The 15,233-nt window shown below is 46.5% G+C and overlaps 1 protein-coding gene across 5 annotated transcripts in view; it reads right to left on the bottom strand.

The window, feature by feature from the left end:
- The window catches only part of LOC141111279 (F-box only protein 2-like), a 68,044-nt gene that overhangs the window by 17,756 nt on the left and 35,055 nt on the right, over positions 1-15,233 (bottom strand). Inside the window, exon 1 of one of the 5 annotated variants that reach the window (XM_073603435.1) lies at positions 11,985-12,009. The exons of 2 other annotated variants lie outside the window; for them this stretch is intronic. The gene's annotated coding sequence lies outside the window, so the exon portion shown is untranslated. Of the gene's footprint in view, positions 1-5,925; positions 5,956-6,140; positions 6,444-11,984; positions 12,010-15,233 lie in introns of those variants that run through there. 2 more of the 5 variants (XM_073603430.1, XM_073603434.1) reach the window with 2 other exon arrangements.

The raw sequence follows: 15,233 nt of genomic DNA, 5'->3' as shown, positions 1-15,233 counted from the left end.
TGTAAGTAGGGACCAAGGATATCACTAAATCATACATACATATAGTCCGAAATATTTCGACCTGAGGTCTCACAATGTACAATATACAGAATATATGACAATGGTTTTATAGTCGGGATCCCTAAAACATAGCATTCTGGTATGTCCTGTGATGTAGTAAGGGTCCCATTTCTGTGTATATATAGAAACAATCAATGTTACCAGGATGTAATTTCTAACCATACATTTTCTATGCTTGTTCATGTAGTCACTGTTTAATATTATATGTCCCTCCATGAAGAAACCGCCTTAACCTGTATAATACTGCCCACCAGCGCTGGTTCCCCTGCAATGGTTACTAAATTAAATTATACATGCACTATTTTGTTTTATAGGTTGCACATTACATGTGCTTCAAGTCATTGTTTTACATAGTGATCCGCTATCCGCCCGGCACACAAAGCCGCCTGAGCGATCATAGCTTACGGCGGCGCTGTGTGAGGCACAGTGTTATCTACACTGTTCTCCATCTTGCGACCCCAACGGACATGCGCAGTCCGTTGGGGAAGCTAGACGTGCCGGCGGGTGTAGTAGGCGTGGCCACGCCTCACCGCGTTTGCATACGCATGCGCTGTGGGGGCCTGGCGACGCTCGCTCCACCCGGGGGGCCAGTCAGAGCGCGTTCGTCCCTCCTCCACCACCTACGATCAGCTGTTGCTTCTTCTCTATCAACAGCTGATTGGTGGGGAGGGCTTCATATACCCGGCGTTTGCTCACACCAGGCGTCATCTACTCTGAATAGGACGCTGTCGGTGTGAGCTGCTGCCATATATTGTGAGTAACTTTAGATACTTAGAGACCTTTACTTTACTACCTAATCGATCAGCCACAAACTATACCTGATACCTATGCTCTTTGTGTCTCTCCCTCCTCTTCCACTTCTTCCCTTTTTGTCCCCCCTTCTTGTTCCTTCATGTTTCTCCCCTCTTTTTCCTCCCCCTTCCCACCAACTACCCCTTTTCTGTCTCCCCCCCCCCCCTTTCTCCCCTCTTACTATATAAATATACAATCAGGTTCTGATATATTACCCTTTCTTCATGTTGATCCTTCAGCTATGTGGGTCTCACCTGGTCTACATCCATCAGCAATGGGTGACCCCCCTCGATTTCTATACTGTAGGCTGAGCAGGTAGGAAACACCCTAATACTCTCTACTTACTCGAGTCACTTATATGTTTGGCCAATATATACTTATCTACATATTTTCAGAACTTACAGGACCCGCATTTGGCCCCAGTGGGATTCCAGATCAAAACATCCATACGCCCTTGATTAATGGGCCTCTCTTCCTATTGAAAGGAAGTAAAACCACTATATATGTCCCTATCGACTTATTTCTAATTGAATAGAGGCTATATGAATATTTTGGATATACTCAACAAAGCTCTATACACCATGATCAGGGGACGCGTCTGATGGGCAGTTTGTGTCAATACTGCTGTTTTCTTTTAAACTTCTCTGGAATGCAAAGCCAATATATATAGATACCAATGTAAGTGTAAACGATAAGGTTTATTTCTGTAACTATATGTTTGATGGTTTGATTTTGATATATATTCACTATGTCTATGTTGCATATACCATTTTCTACACAGAAATTTCTATTTAAAGCTTACAATCACCCCTGAAGAAGGAGGCCAAAACAACTCCGAAACGCGTCGGGTGCAAGCGTATTGGTATCACTAGCCATATATTTATGGAACTGCATTCCTTGTTTTTATTTATGTTATTTGTTTGATATATGTTTGAGGAACTTTTTTGTAATGAATAAACTGTTGTTCACCTTATATACTTTCCTAAATATTTTTTTATATGTGCCTTTAAAGTCCACTAGGGGAATTTTCTGTTTAAATTAAAAACAGATGGATGGGGATCCGTTCCCCTAAAAACAGATGGATGGGGATCCGTTCCCCTAAAAACAGATGGATGGGGATCCGTTCCCCTAAAAACAGATGGATGGGGATCCGTTCCCCTAAAAACAGATGGATGGGGATCCGTTCCCCTAAAAACAGATGGATTGGGATCCGTTCCCCTAAAAACAGATGGATGGAGATCCGTTCCCCTAAAAACAGATGGATGGGGATCCGTTCCCCTAAAAACAGATGGATGGGGATCCGTTCCCCTAAAAACAGATGGATGGGGATCCGTTCCCCTAAAAACAGATGAATGGGGATCCGTTCCCCTAAAAACAGATGGATGGGGATCCGTTCCCCTAAAAACAGATGGATGGAGATCCGTTCCCCTAAAAACAGATGAATGGGGATCCGTTCCCCTAAAAACAGATGGATGGGGATCCGTTCCCCTAAAAACAGATGGATGGGGATCCGTTCCCCTAAAAACAGATGGATGGGGATCCGTTCCCCTAAAAACAGATGGATGGGGATCCGTTCCCCTAAAAACAGATGGATGGGGATCCGTTCCCCTAAAAACAGATGGATGGGGATCCGTTCCCCTAAAAACAGATGGATGGGGATCCGTTCCCCTAAAAACAGATGGATGGGGATCCGTTCCCCTAAAAACAGATGGATGGGGATCCGTTCCCCTAAAAACAGATGGATGGGGATCCGTTCCCCTAAAAACAGATGGATGGGGATCCGTTCCCCTAAAAACAGATGAATGGGGATCCGTTCCCCTAAAAACAGATGGATGGGGATCCGTTCCCCTAAAGACAGATGGATGGGGATCCATTTCCCTAAAAACAGATGGATAGGGATCCGTTCCCATAAAAACAGATGGATGGGGATTCGTTCCCCTAAAAGACAGATGGATGGGGATCGATTCCCCATCCATCTGGCAGACCAGATCAGATGACAGGCGGATGGAATTGGACAGGCGGATGGAATTGGACTGGGAGATTTTCGATTTGTGCCTATTAACTGGACGAAAGCGAATGAACTGTCCGAATGACAGATTTTCAAAAAATTTCCGTCTAGTGTATGGGCACCATAAGAGTTTCAAAAAATATTTCACGGAGCTCTTTAGGACTCATCTAGGGTGTTAAGCCAGCCATACATGGCTTAAAATTCAGCCAGTTCAGCAGGGACCGGCCAAGATTCGATCCATGTATGTGCAGGCTGATTGTACCCAAGTCGATCTATCGACCCACTTGGGTACCAAAAGCCTGACAGATTTTTTACATTCATTTACTGCCCGTGGCTATAGCTGCTAGCAGTAATCATTGTGTTCTGCATGCCAGGAAGGCTTTACAGCCCTGCGCCCTCGCCCTGCGCCTTCTATCACTGAAGGCAAATAGGTTGTTTCACTTTGCAAAGAAACCCAATCATGTGCAAGGAAAAAAAAAATAAAAAAATTTTGCTTGCACATGATTGGATGATGGAAGTCAGCAGAACTTCACCTCATTCATTAAGCTGTGCGGCAAATTCCCTTGCAAAGTGAACAGCCTACTTGGCTTTAGGAAACCAACCCCAGTAATGTGTACAAAAATTCATATATAAAATGTAAGTTTAATGAAAAACTTATTAGTAAGATAAGCAAAAATGTAGTTCTTTCATGTTTTTGTCCATTTGTCAGCATGTACTAAAAACACATCAGCAGGTTCTGTATTAAAGAGTAACTCCACTTTAGTTGAGAAAAAAAACCATTCCCCTCTAGATAATCAATGTACATTGCAAGGATTTTAACAAACTTAGTTGCAGATTCCAACCTTTTGTTCTGAAGGAATAGCTGTGTGTTTGGCTGTGTCCATGCGTAGAGTGAACCTGTATAGGAGTTCTTTTATAATTATCAATCAGCTGCAGCACCTGCAGGACTCTAATGAGGAAAGTGGCAGGATCTGCATCCCTTTAGATGTGATTTCCATTTGGGAGTATCCCACTAAAAATTACATTTTTTGTTGCAAGGGGATGCCCAACATCTGACTTGTATCTTAGTGTAGACTTCTGGGAAAATCAATGAGCCAATTACACAAGCAGGAAATTACATATCTGGGGAATGATCTGTACACATTCTGTATACAGAACACCTCAAGGGAGCCATATTGCGTTTTACAGAAAATAATATTGGCTGCAGATTGAAAAGGAAAGGTCATTCTTAATAACTTTCAATTACAATATGACTTTATATACATGCTATATAATTTTTTAATTTGTGAATATCCCCCCCCCCCCACGATAGTAGAGTTACCCTTTAAATCAGGGTGGCTATAAATCAAATGATTTTTTTTTTAAATCTGATTTATTTGATTTACATCAATTTTTTAAATGTTTTTCACATATATTTAAATAAAATACTTTTGGAGTAAAAATCTATCTAAAGATAGTTTTCTATTTAAGATACATTAATAATTTAGTTTATTCAGCATGAAATGGAGCTTAGTGATGTAGCACGAGGCTGTATGTTCTGCAATATTTACATTTTTGGTAAACTCATGCGATGAGTCCAAGCTCTGCAACCTGAGATAACTTGCACTGCATTGATGCATTCATGCAATTTCACAGTAACCATGAGATAAACAAAGTTCAGGAATATTCCTTTATCCTATTGTTTTGCAAATCTATGTACACTACAAACTGCGTGATTGATTTGGTTCTGATATCGCTGTTTTACTAACCTGACAGCTTATTATTCTAAACAGGAAACCTTCATTTTGTTTTTAAATAGTAAAGATTCTAACTACCAGCAAGAACGAGTCCTTACATTTAGCCACTTGAGGACCAGCCGCCGCAGTTATCCTGCGGCAGGTTGGCTCCCGTGGGTGAGCTGTGGTAGCTATACGTCAGCCGCTTTAAGAGCACTAGGCGCGACGATGGAGCCAATGTGCATGCCCGGCGGTCGCCATGTCTGCCGGGCACCTGCGATCGCTCCTGAGAGAGACAGAACGGAAGTCCGTCAATGTAAACAGACAGATCTCCATTCTGTCAGGGTTGAGGAGACTGATCTGTTGTCCTACTTCTTAGGAACAGTGATTGGTCTCCTTCCCCAGGCAGTCCTCTCCCCCACAGTTAGAAACACTCCCTAGGACACACATTTAACCCCTTGATCGCCCCTAGTGTTAACCCCTTCCCTGCCAGTGACATTTATACAGTAATCTGTGGCTATTTTTAGAATATTCCTTTATCCCATTGTTTTGCAAATCCATGCACACTACAAACTGTATGATTGAATCGGTTCTGATATCGCTGTTTTTCTAACCTGACAGCTTATTATTCTAAATAGGAAACCTTCATTTTGTTTGCAAATATTAAAGATTCTAACTACCAGCAAGAATTAATCCTTATAAAATTTAAAGACCACCTGCCATTTCAGGTCCATCATGGCAGTGCCTGTTAGCGGACATCCACTCAGCTGCTGCCGCCACGTCCCTCACTTTCTTGTGTCACTGCCGCATCACCAGCCGTCCCATTAAAGTGAATGGGACTGTCGGTTAGTCAACAGCGGGTCAGAGGAGGAGCCCCTGCGGGACCGAGATGACAGTTGCTCTTTAAAAAATGATGGATTTAAATCGAGTTGATTTAAGTCAAGCCTTTTTACTAGTGATGTAAAATATGATTTGAATTGTGATGTAAATCGACTTGATTTAAATCAAATCCACCCTGCTTTAAATCACTAGAACTAAGAAAAGTTTGATATCCACTTAAAAACCAATATACTATGTTTTAGGTAGAAAGATGAGTGGTAGAGTTATAGTCAGGTATACGAATGCTGATAGATTTGGCTCACTCATCTTTGCATCGCTGACCTCCAGCCATGTAAGGGTTAAGGCTTGCGGTTAAAATACGACGACGCCATCCACAGACAGGAGAGAAATCAGCGAGCGCAGATCTCAGTGATGGGTTGCAGGGGGTTAAAGGCTCTTGGTGGGCTGTTAACCCTTTGTTGCCGTCCCAGTAGACATCCCCCCCCCCCCACCACCACCACCTTTACCTACTGAGGTCAGAAGGTTCCTCTTCTGCATCCCTGAAGGTCAGAGGACACTCATTGACACATCTTTCTTGTTCCTGCAAGACCTGCTAAGCAACTTTGTGTTTCAATATGGGGATGGAAGGATGATTCTCGCAAAGCTGAAGCAGAAGATCTTAGTAAAGAGAGAGCAGGAATGGGTTAATGAAGAACCCTCTAGGTGGGCAGCATGCAGCTCCTTACCTGTATGGGGTGAAGGTTGTAGAGTTGGTAGTTGGAGCACACAGGCCTAGGAGCAGAGAGCAGCTCTGTACACCGTCCTCCCAGCACTGCGTCCCAGTACAAGCTTCTTCCTATTATTAGGTTACTTCTTGGCAATGGTTCCCATGGTGTGTCAGCACAATACCCACCCCCACCCTTACATCACCATGCAGCCAATGCATCTGCAGGGACGAGGCGTGGATCTGTCTGAAACTTGATGTCTGCAGTAGTTACCGGGCCTGACAATGCGAGGACCGACCATTGCTGGTGTGAGTCAGCAGAGTGCAGGAAGTGGGATCCGCAGAAGGACCACATTTCCCAAATTCCTCCAAGAGCTTAGAACTTTGAAGGCTGCATGTACACTGTATTCTATTCTATTATCCTTACAGGAGAAAAGCAGAAGGAAAAGCACAGTCAGGCCCGGGTCACGCTAGTGGGATGCCAGACATCGCATGTGATTCGCACCGCATTGCTGTCAAGATCACATGTATAGCTCCCAACTGTCCCTGATTTCGAGGGACTGTCCCTGATTTGGAGCAATGTCCCTCTGTCCCTCATTCCTCCTCATTTGTCCCTCATTTTGGTCTGATCTATATAGTTGTATATAAAATGCACTTTTTATCTTTCAAAAAGTGTTTCCCAGTGCTAAACCTTTCATCCAAATTCTAAATTGCTGCATTTGTACATTTTAACCACTTCAGCCCCGGAAGAATTTACCCCCTTCCTGACCAGAGCACTTTTTGCGATTCGGCACTGCGTCGCTTTAACTGACAATTGCGCGGTCGTGCGACGTGGCTCCCAAACAAAATCAATGTCCTTTTTTCCCCACAAATAGAGCTTTTTTTTGGTGGTATTTGATCACCTCCGCGGTTTTTATTTTTTGCGCTATAAACAAAAAAAAGAGCGACAATTTTGAAAAAAAAAAACGCATTATTTTTTACTTTTTGCTATAATAAATATCCCCCAAAAATATATTAAAAAAACAATTTTTTTCCTCAGTTTAGGCCGATATGTATTCTTCTACATATTTTTGGTAAAAAAAAAAAAAATCGCAATAAGCAATTATTAATCGGTTTGCGCAAAAGTTATAGCATTTACAAAATAGGGGATAGTTTTATGGCATTTTTATTAATAATTTTTTTTTTTAAATGGCGGCGATCAGCGATTTTTATCGTTACTGCGACATTATGGCGGACACATCGGACATTTTTTACACATTTTTTGGGACCATTGTCATTTATACAGCAATCAGTGCTATACAAATGCACTGATTCCTGTGTATATGAACTGGCAGTGAAGGGGTTAACCACTAGATGGCAGTGTAGGGGTTAAGTGTGTCCTAGGGGCGTGTTTCTAACTGTGGTGGGGAGGGGCTGTGTGTGACACGTCACTGATCTCTGTTCCTATGACAGGGAGCAGAGATCAGTGACACTGTCACTAGGCAGAACGGGGAGATGCTGTTTTCATTAGCATGATAGCATCTCCCCGTTCTTCCTCCCAGTGAGGCGATCGAGTCCGCGGGACCCGCGACCCGACTCACAGAGCTTGCCGCGGGCGCGCACGTGCGCCCGCTGGCCGCCTTTTAAAGGGGAACGTACAGGCACTTGATTCTGCCTGAACGAGCCCTTCTGCCGCAGTATATCTGCGTGAGGCGGTCGGCAAGCAGTTAAAAGCCAATATAGAGGAATAGTAGTGGTAAAAAAAGCACTTGTGGATTTAACCTTTTCAACCTTTTTGGTTTATTCTCCTTTAAGGGGGTGTGGCAGGGGGCGTGTCCTATGCCTACATACGTTTGCTAATAGGTGTCCCTCATTCCCATCTCAAAAATGTTGTGAGGTATGCACATGCAATGTCTATGCAATGCAATTTCAGCCATACAGATAGGGTTGCCATCTCATCCCTTTAAACCCAAGTGAGTATAATTACCATTTTAATCAGCCACAGAACCTGTGTAATCATTATGTGTTCGGTTGGCAACCCTAAATACAAATTGTATGGCTGAAATCGCATTTGCACCGAAATGGCGCAGGACCCTTTTTTCGGTCCGCACTGGAATCGGAACGCATGAGTGTTCACACCTATGTGATCCGATTGTTGCACCAGTTCGCACTGCGATCTGCGAACCGATTTGGGGTATGGTTGCCACCTCATCCCTTTAAACCCGAACACATATGAATTACACAGGTTCTGTGGCCGATTAAACTGGTAATTAAACTCACTTGGTGCCTTATCTGCATTTAATTAGCCTCAGAACCTGTGTGATTCAAAGGTGTTCGGGTTTAAAGGGATGAGGCGGCAACTCTAATTTGGGGGTGTCATTAACTTTACATTGACACCCCCAGCAGTTCATGCGATTCAGGAACCCGCCCTGGATTCACAGGGTTCTCGCATCGCACCAGTGTGAACTCGAGCCTAAGCCCTGGTTCTCATTGATGCGATTTGATATGTCAAATCGCATGCCAAATCGGCGGCAATGGCTGCGTCCGAATCCGTGCCCAAAAGTAGTTTCTGTGCTACTTTTGGCGACTTCGTGGGCGATTTTAATAGACTTCTGTGCAGAAACCTGCACAGATGTCTCTGAAATCGCCCCCCAGAAGTCGGGACTGACATGCGGGAATGAAATCGTGTGCGTCCAGCTGAACTCGCCCGATTTCATTCCCGCTGTCAGTGTGAACCTGGGCTAAAAGCCACATTTTTGCATGTGTGTTTATGCACATGCAAGCATTTGGCGTTAATGCATTCTATTAGCCATAATATTAATTTATTCTAGTCATTACAATGTATTAAAGCAGGGGTAAACTCTAGGAATAATAAAAAAAAAAAAAAAAAAGTTTTCCTCTGCAAGGCAAGTTTATAATGTGCTAGTATGCACCACATACTAGCACATTATGAAAGCCTTACCTGAACCACTTCAGCACCGGAAAATTTACCCCCCTTCATGACCAGGCCATTTTTTGCGATACAGCACTGCGTTACTTTAACTGACAATTGCGCGGTTGTGCAACGCTGTACTCAAACAAAATTTATGTCCTTTTTTCCCACAAATAGAGCTTTCTTTTGGTGGTATTTGATCGATCACCTCTGCAGTTTTTATTTTTTGCGCTATAAACAAAAAATAGACCAACAATTTTGAAAAACAAAACAATATTTTTCACTTTCTGTTATAAAACATACCCAATAACATTTTTTTTTTAAAAAATCGAATTTCTTTATCAATTTAGGCCAATATGTATTCTGCTACATATCTTTGGTAAACAAAATCCCAATAAGCGTGTATTGATTGGTTTGCGCAAAAGTTATAGTGTCTACAAACTACGGGATAGATTTATGGAATGTTTATTTATTTTTAAAATGTATTTTATTTTTTGTTTACTAGTAATAGCTAGGGTTGCCACCTTTTCTTCAAGCCAACCCTGAACACTTTAGCGGCGCACAACATTTTTTTTTTTTTTTTTAGTATATGCTATAAGATTGTAAAAGACAAGACCTGGGACACTTGGCTGCCTCAAAGAGAACAGTAATGTGTAGCGCAGTGGGTGTGGCTGAATTGTGAGTGTTATGCATGCAATACAGGGGTCAGGAATATTTACTGTGCAAAATGCAGGGGGCCAGGAGTGTGGAATGCATAGTAGGAGTCACGAGTACAAAACAAAAACACAGAGTACAGCAGTCAGGGGTGTGTAACGCACAGTGTAGGGGTAAGAGGAGTGCAAAATTCCCCCCTGGCAAGCAATACTTTCCTCCATGTTACCCTTTCATCAAATATCCCAACTGCCTCCCATGCAAATAAAAATTAGTGCTGGAAGGTGGGTTGGATATGTGCTGGAGGGGCACTCTGGGAGGGAGAGGGCTAGTGCTGGAAGGGGGGTTGGATATGTGCTGGCGGGGCACTCTGGGAAGGAGAGGGCTAGTGCTGGAAGGGGGATTGGATATGTGCTGGCGGGGCACTCTGGGAAGGAGAGGGCTAGTGCTGGAAGAGGGGGTTGGATATTTGCTGGGGGGGCACTCTGGGAGGGAGAGGGCTAGTGCTGGAAGGGGGGTTGGATATGTGCTGGGGGGGCACTCTGGGAGGGAGAGGGCTAGTGCTGGAAGGGGGGCTGGATATGTGCTGGGGGGGCACTCTGGGAGGGAGAGGGCTAGTGCTGGAAGGGGGGGTTGGATATGTGCTGGGGGGGCACTCTGGGAGGGAGAGGGCTAGTGCTGGAAGAGGGGTTGGATATGTGCTGGGGGGGCACTCTGGGAGGGAGAGGGCTAGTGCTGGAAGGGGGGTTGGATATGTGCTGGCGGGGCACTCTGGGAGGGAGAGGGCTAGTGCTGGAAGAGGGGTTGGATATGTGCTGGCGGGGCACTCTGGGAAGGAGAGGGCTAGTGCTGGAAGGGGGGTTGGATATGTGCTGGGGGGCACTCTGGGAAGGAGAGGGCTAGTGCTGGAAGAGGGGGTTGGATATTTGCTGGGGGGGCACTCTGGGAGGGAGAGGGCTAGTGCTGGAAGGGGGGTTGGATATGTGCTGGCGGGGCACTCTGGGAAGGAGAGGGCTAGTGCTGGAAGGGGGGTTGGATATGTGCTGGGGGGCACTCTGGGAAGGAGAGGGCTAGTGCTGGAAGGGGGGGTTGGATATGTGCTGGGGGGCACTCTGGGAGGGAGAGGGCTAGTGCTGGAAGGGGGATTGGATATGTGCTGGCGGGGCACTCTGGGAAGGAGAGGGCTAGTGCTGGAAGGGGGGGTTGGATATCTGCTGGGGGGGCACTCTGGGAGGGAGAGGGATAGTGCTGGAAGGGGGTTGGATATGTGCTGGGGGGGCACTCTGGGAGGGAGAGGGCTAGTGCTGGAAGGGGGGGTTGGATATGTGCTGGGGGGGCACTCTGGGAGGGTGAGGGATAGTGCTGGAAGGGGGTTGGATATGTGCTGGGGGGGCACTCTGGGAGGGAGAGGGCTAGTGCTGGAAGGGGGTTGGATATGTGCTGGGGGGGCACTCTGGGAGGGAGAGGGCTAGTGCTGGAAGGGGGGGTTGGATATGTGCTGGGGGGGCACTCTGGGAGGGAGAGGGCTAGTGCTGGAAGAGGGGTTGGATATGTGCTGGGGGAGCACTCTGGGAGGGAGAGGGCTAGTGCTGGAAGAGGGGTTGGATATGTGCTGGCGGGGCACTCTGGGAAGGAGAGGGCTAGTGCTGGAAGGGGGGTTGGATATGTGCTGGGGGGCACTCTGGGAAGGAGAGGGCTAGTGCTGGAAGGGGGGGTTGGATATGTGCTGGGGGGCACTCTGGGAGGGAGAGGGCTAGTGCTGGAAGGGGGATTGGATATGTGCTGGCGGGGCACTCTGGGAAGGAGAGGGCTAGTGCTGGAAGGGGGGGTTGGATATCTGCTGGGGGGGCACTCTGGGAGGGAGAGGGATAGTGCTGGAAGGGGGTTGGATATGTGCTGGGGGGGCACTCTGGGAGGGAGAGGGCTAGTGCTGGAAGGGGGGGTTGGATATGTGCTGGGGGGGCACTCTGGGAGGGTGAGGGCTAGTGCTGGAAGAGGGGTTGGATATGTGCTGGGGGGGCACTCTGAGAGGGAGAGGGCTAGTGCTGGAAGGTGGGTTGGATATGTGCTGGGGGGGCACTCTGGGAGGGAGAGGGCTAGTGCTGGAAGGGGCTGTCAGGTTTCAAATTCATCCCACACTTCTGGCATATGTGCTTTCTCATACCAAAGAGCCCCCCCCCCCACATATCCTCCTAACCCCCCAATCACTCCACCAAGTGTACATCCTTTTAGTTTTCTCCTTCCCAGCCACTCTCTCCCCCTCCTCAATGTCCATCTACAAAGCATAGAAAACTTTGTACAGACCTGAAATCAGAGCGTGTTCCTGCTCCCCCCTCCTCCTGTGTGTATACAGAGCTGAATGAGAAGGAAGAGGAGGCAGCTTCGTTCTGTTGTGTGAGTGAGACAGGCTGCAGGGACAGCGAGGAGGGGAGACATGCATCAGATGATCGTGCGGACATGTCATTCCCGGTGCAGCCCGGTCTGAATGATGTGTCTGGGTCTGGAGCAGATGAAAACCCGAACACATCATTCAAAAAAACGGTCTGTCTGGGAGAAAACCGTACAGGTGGCAACCCTAGTAACGACGGCGATTAGCGACTTATAGTGGGACTGCGATATTGCAGCAGATAAATCAGACACTTAAGCCTTGTACACACTATCGGATTTTCTGACGGGAATTGTGTGTTGACATACTGTTGGCCTAAAATCCAACCGTTTGTACGCTGCATTGAACAACTGTTGTTGGATTTTCCGCGGACAAATGTTGGATGGCAGGCTTATAAATTTTCCGCAGACAACCGCCTGTTTTCGGATTTTCCGATCATCTGTATACCAGTCCATCAGATAAAAGTCCAAAATACAAACACGGATGCTCAGAATCAATGCACACCAAACAACATTAGCAGAAGGTGCCCAAGGGGTGGCGCTAAAGAGCTGAAAAGCCACCTAGTACGTTGCTACGTTTGTGTTTGTTGGCCGACAATTGTGTGCCGTTTATATGCAAGACAAGTTCCTGGCCAACACCCTTCGGACAAAAGTCTGACGCTTTGTCTGCGGAAAATCCGATCGTGTGTACAGGCTTAAGGCCCCCATACACACTATTAGATTTTCTGCAAATTTTTGTCTTCAGATTTACCAAAACCACGTAGTGCAAGGGCTGCTCGATTGCATACAAATTGAAAGCCTCGTACACACGGTTCGATTGTCGTACAACCGAGAGTCTGATTTTTGTCAAAAGCGCCTGTGCAAGATCTTGTCTAGTATACCAACTATCCGCAAATTGTCATTCGACAAACACGATCGTAGTGACGTACTACTTGAGTATAAAGAGGAAGTTCATTTCTCGAGCGCCACCCTTTGGGCCCCTTCTGCTAATTTTATGTTAGTAGAAGTTTGAGCATTGATTCACATATTTTTGTTAAGTTATTTTTATTTGGATGGCAGATAGCATCTCTAATTTAATTTACCGTATTTATCGGCGTATAACACGCGCTGGCTTATAACACGCACCCCAAGTTTAGGAGAGAATTTTAAGGAAAAAAACTTTTAGGAGGGAAGTTTAAGGAAAAAAAACTTACATTAAAATGCCCATCAATGCAGCCTCATCAGTGTTCATCTGCAGCCTTGTTAGTGTCAGTGCAGCTTTGCCCCAGTGCAGTCTTGTCAGTGCAGCTTTGCCCCAGTGCAGTCTTGTCAGTGCAGCTTTGCCCCGGTGCAGTCTTGTCAGTGCAGCTTTGCCCCAGTGCAGCTTTGCCCCAGTGTTCAGTGCAGCCTTGCCCCCAGTGTCCATGCTTGCCGCCGCTGCCGCCGACATATACATAGCTTCATGTAGTTTTAAATATGGCGCCGCAGAGTTCGGAGGGACTCGGCAGAGCTGAACAAACGCCGCCGAGATACACATAGTTGAGTGTTTTCGGCGCCGCTCACAGTCCCGCCCTATGATGGACATAACACAGGTCCAATGGCGGGACTGGGCGCCGGAATGAGCCGAATACACTCGACTATGTGTATCTCGACTCCGAGCAGTCACTGTGATTTCGGCGGCGCTCGTTCAGCTCCGCCGAGCCCCTCTGAACTCTGTGGCGCCATATTTAAAACGACACGCTATGTGAATGTCGGCGGCGATCGCCGCCGATAGATCACAATTAGCGGGGATCGGCGGGGATCGGCGTATAACACTCACCCACTATTTTCCCCTGATTTTAAAGGGGATTTTAAGTGCGTGTTATACGCCGATAAATACGGTATGTTGTTTTTCTTCTGCACAATAAAAAATTGTGGAGAATAATACTTGGCTATGTGTTTTTCGTCAAATGACAGTTTGAAAATAGGCAGTTACATTAAAAACAACACAATGTAACATTAACAAGGGACACCAACATAGTTGTATCTTTGATCTTAAAAAATCCGGGATAATGGTGTTGTGGTAACTTCCCTAAAAAAATCAAACAACAACCATAATATTAATATTATTTATTTATTTCACTACAAAACAAATGCCTTTTAAAATTTGTTTGCAATAAGGGTCCTTCCACACTGGGGCAGTTTGCAGGCGCTATTGCGCTAATAATAGCGCCTGCAAACCGACCCGAAAGTGCCGCTGCTTTGATTCCAGTGTGAAAGCCCTCGGGGCTTTCACACTGGAGCGGTACGCTAGCAGGATGGGAAAAAAAGTCCTGCTAGCAGCATCTTCGGAGCAGTGAAGGAGCGGAGTGTATACCGCTCCTTTACCGCTCCTGCCCATTGCAATCAATGGGACGGCGCGGCTAAACCGCCGGCAAAGCGCCTCTGCAGAGGCGCTTTACGGTGGTTTTTAACCCTTTCTCAGCCGCTAGCGGGGGGTAAAACCGCCCCGCTAGCGGCCGAATACCGACGGTAAGGCACTGCTTACAATAGCGGCGCTTTACCGCCGCCGCCCCCCCCCCCCTCAGTGTGAAAGGGCCCTAACTCCATCAGTATCAGCAGCAAAGCAGCTTCATTATTATCCCATTAAAGAAGATGAGAATGTGCGCTGCATTTTTGACATTTCATTGATTGCCGCGTCACGAATGTTAATTCTAGATTACGAACGGTAGTTTACAAGACCCAACTCTTCCCGGTCGTTCCTTGATTCCGAGCATGCGTGTTTGTACTTTGGACTTTTGTGTGACGATTTCTGTACTGTAATGGTCAGGTAAGATAGTGTAGGGGTCAGGTAGGTCAGTATAGTGGTCTGGTGGGTCAGTGTGTGTGTTAGGTAGGTCAGTGTAATGGTCAGTGCAGAGGGCAGGCAGGCCAGTGTAGGGGTCAGGTAGGTCAGTGTAATGGTCAGGTAGGTCAGTGTAATGGTCAGGGTAGCGGTCAGGTAGTCCAGTGTAATAGTCAGGTAGGTCAGTGCAGGGGGCGGGCAGGCCAGTGTAGTGGTCAGGTAGGTCAGTGTAATGGTCAGGTGGGTCAGTGTAATGGTCAGGTGGGTCAGTGTAATGGTCAGGTGGGTCAGTGTAATGGTCAGGTGGGTCAGTGTAATGGTCAGGTGGGTCAGTGTAATGGTCAGGTGGGTCAGTGTAATGGTCA

The sequence above is a fragment of the Aquarana catesbeiana genome, linkage group LG10 (genome assembly GCF_042186555.1).
Source record: "Aquarana catesbeiana isolate 2022-GZ linkage group LG10, ASM4218655v1, whole genome shotgun sequence".
Lineage (NCBI taxonomy): Eukaryota > Metazoa > Chordata > Amphibia > Anura > Ranidae > Aquarana > Aquarana catesbeiana.
Note: the sequence above shows the minus strand (reverse complement) of the source record. Positions and strands in the feature narration are given on the sequence as shown.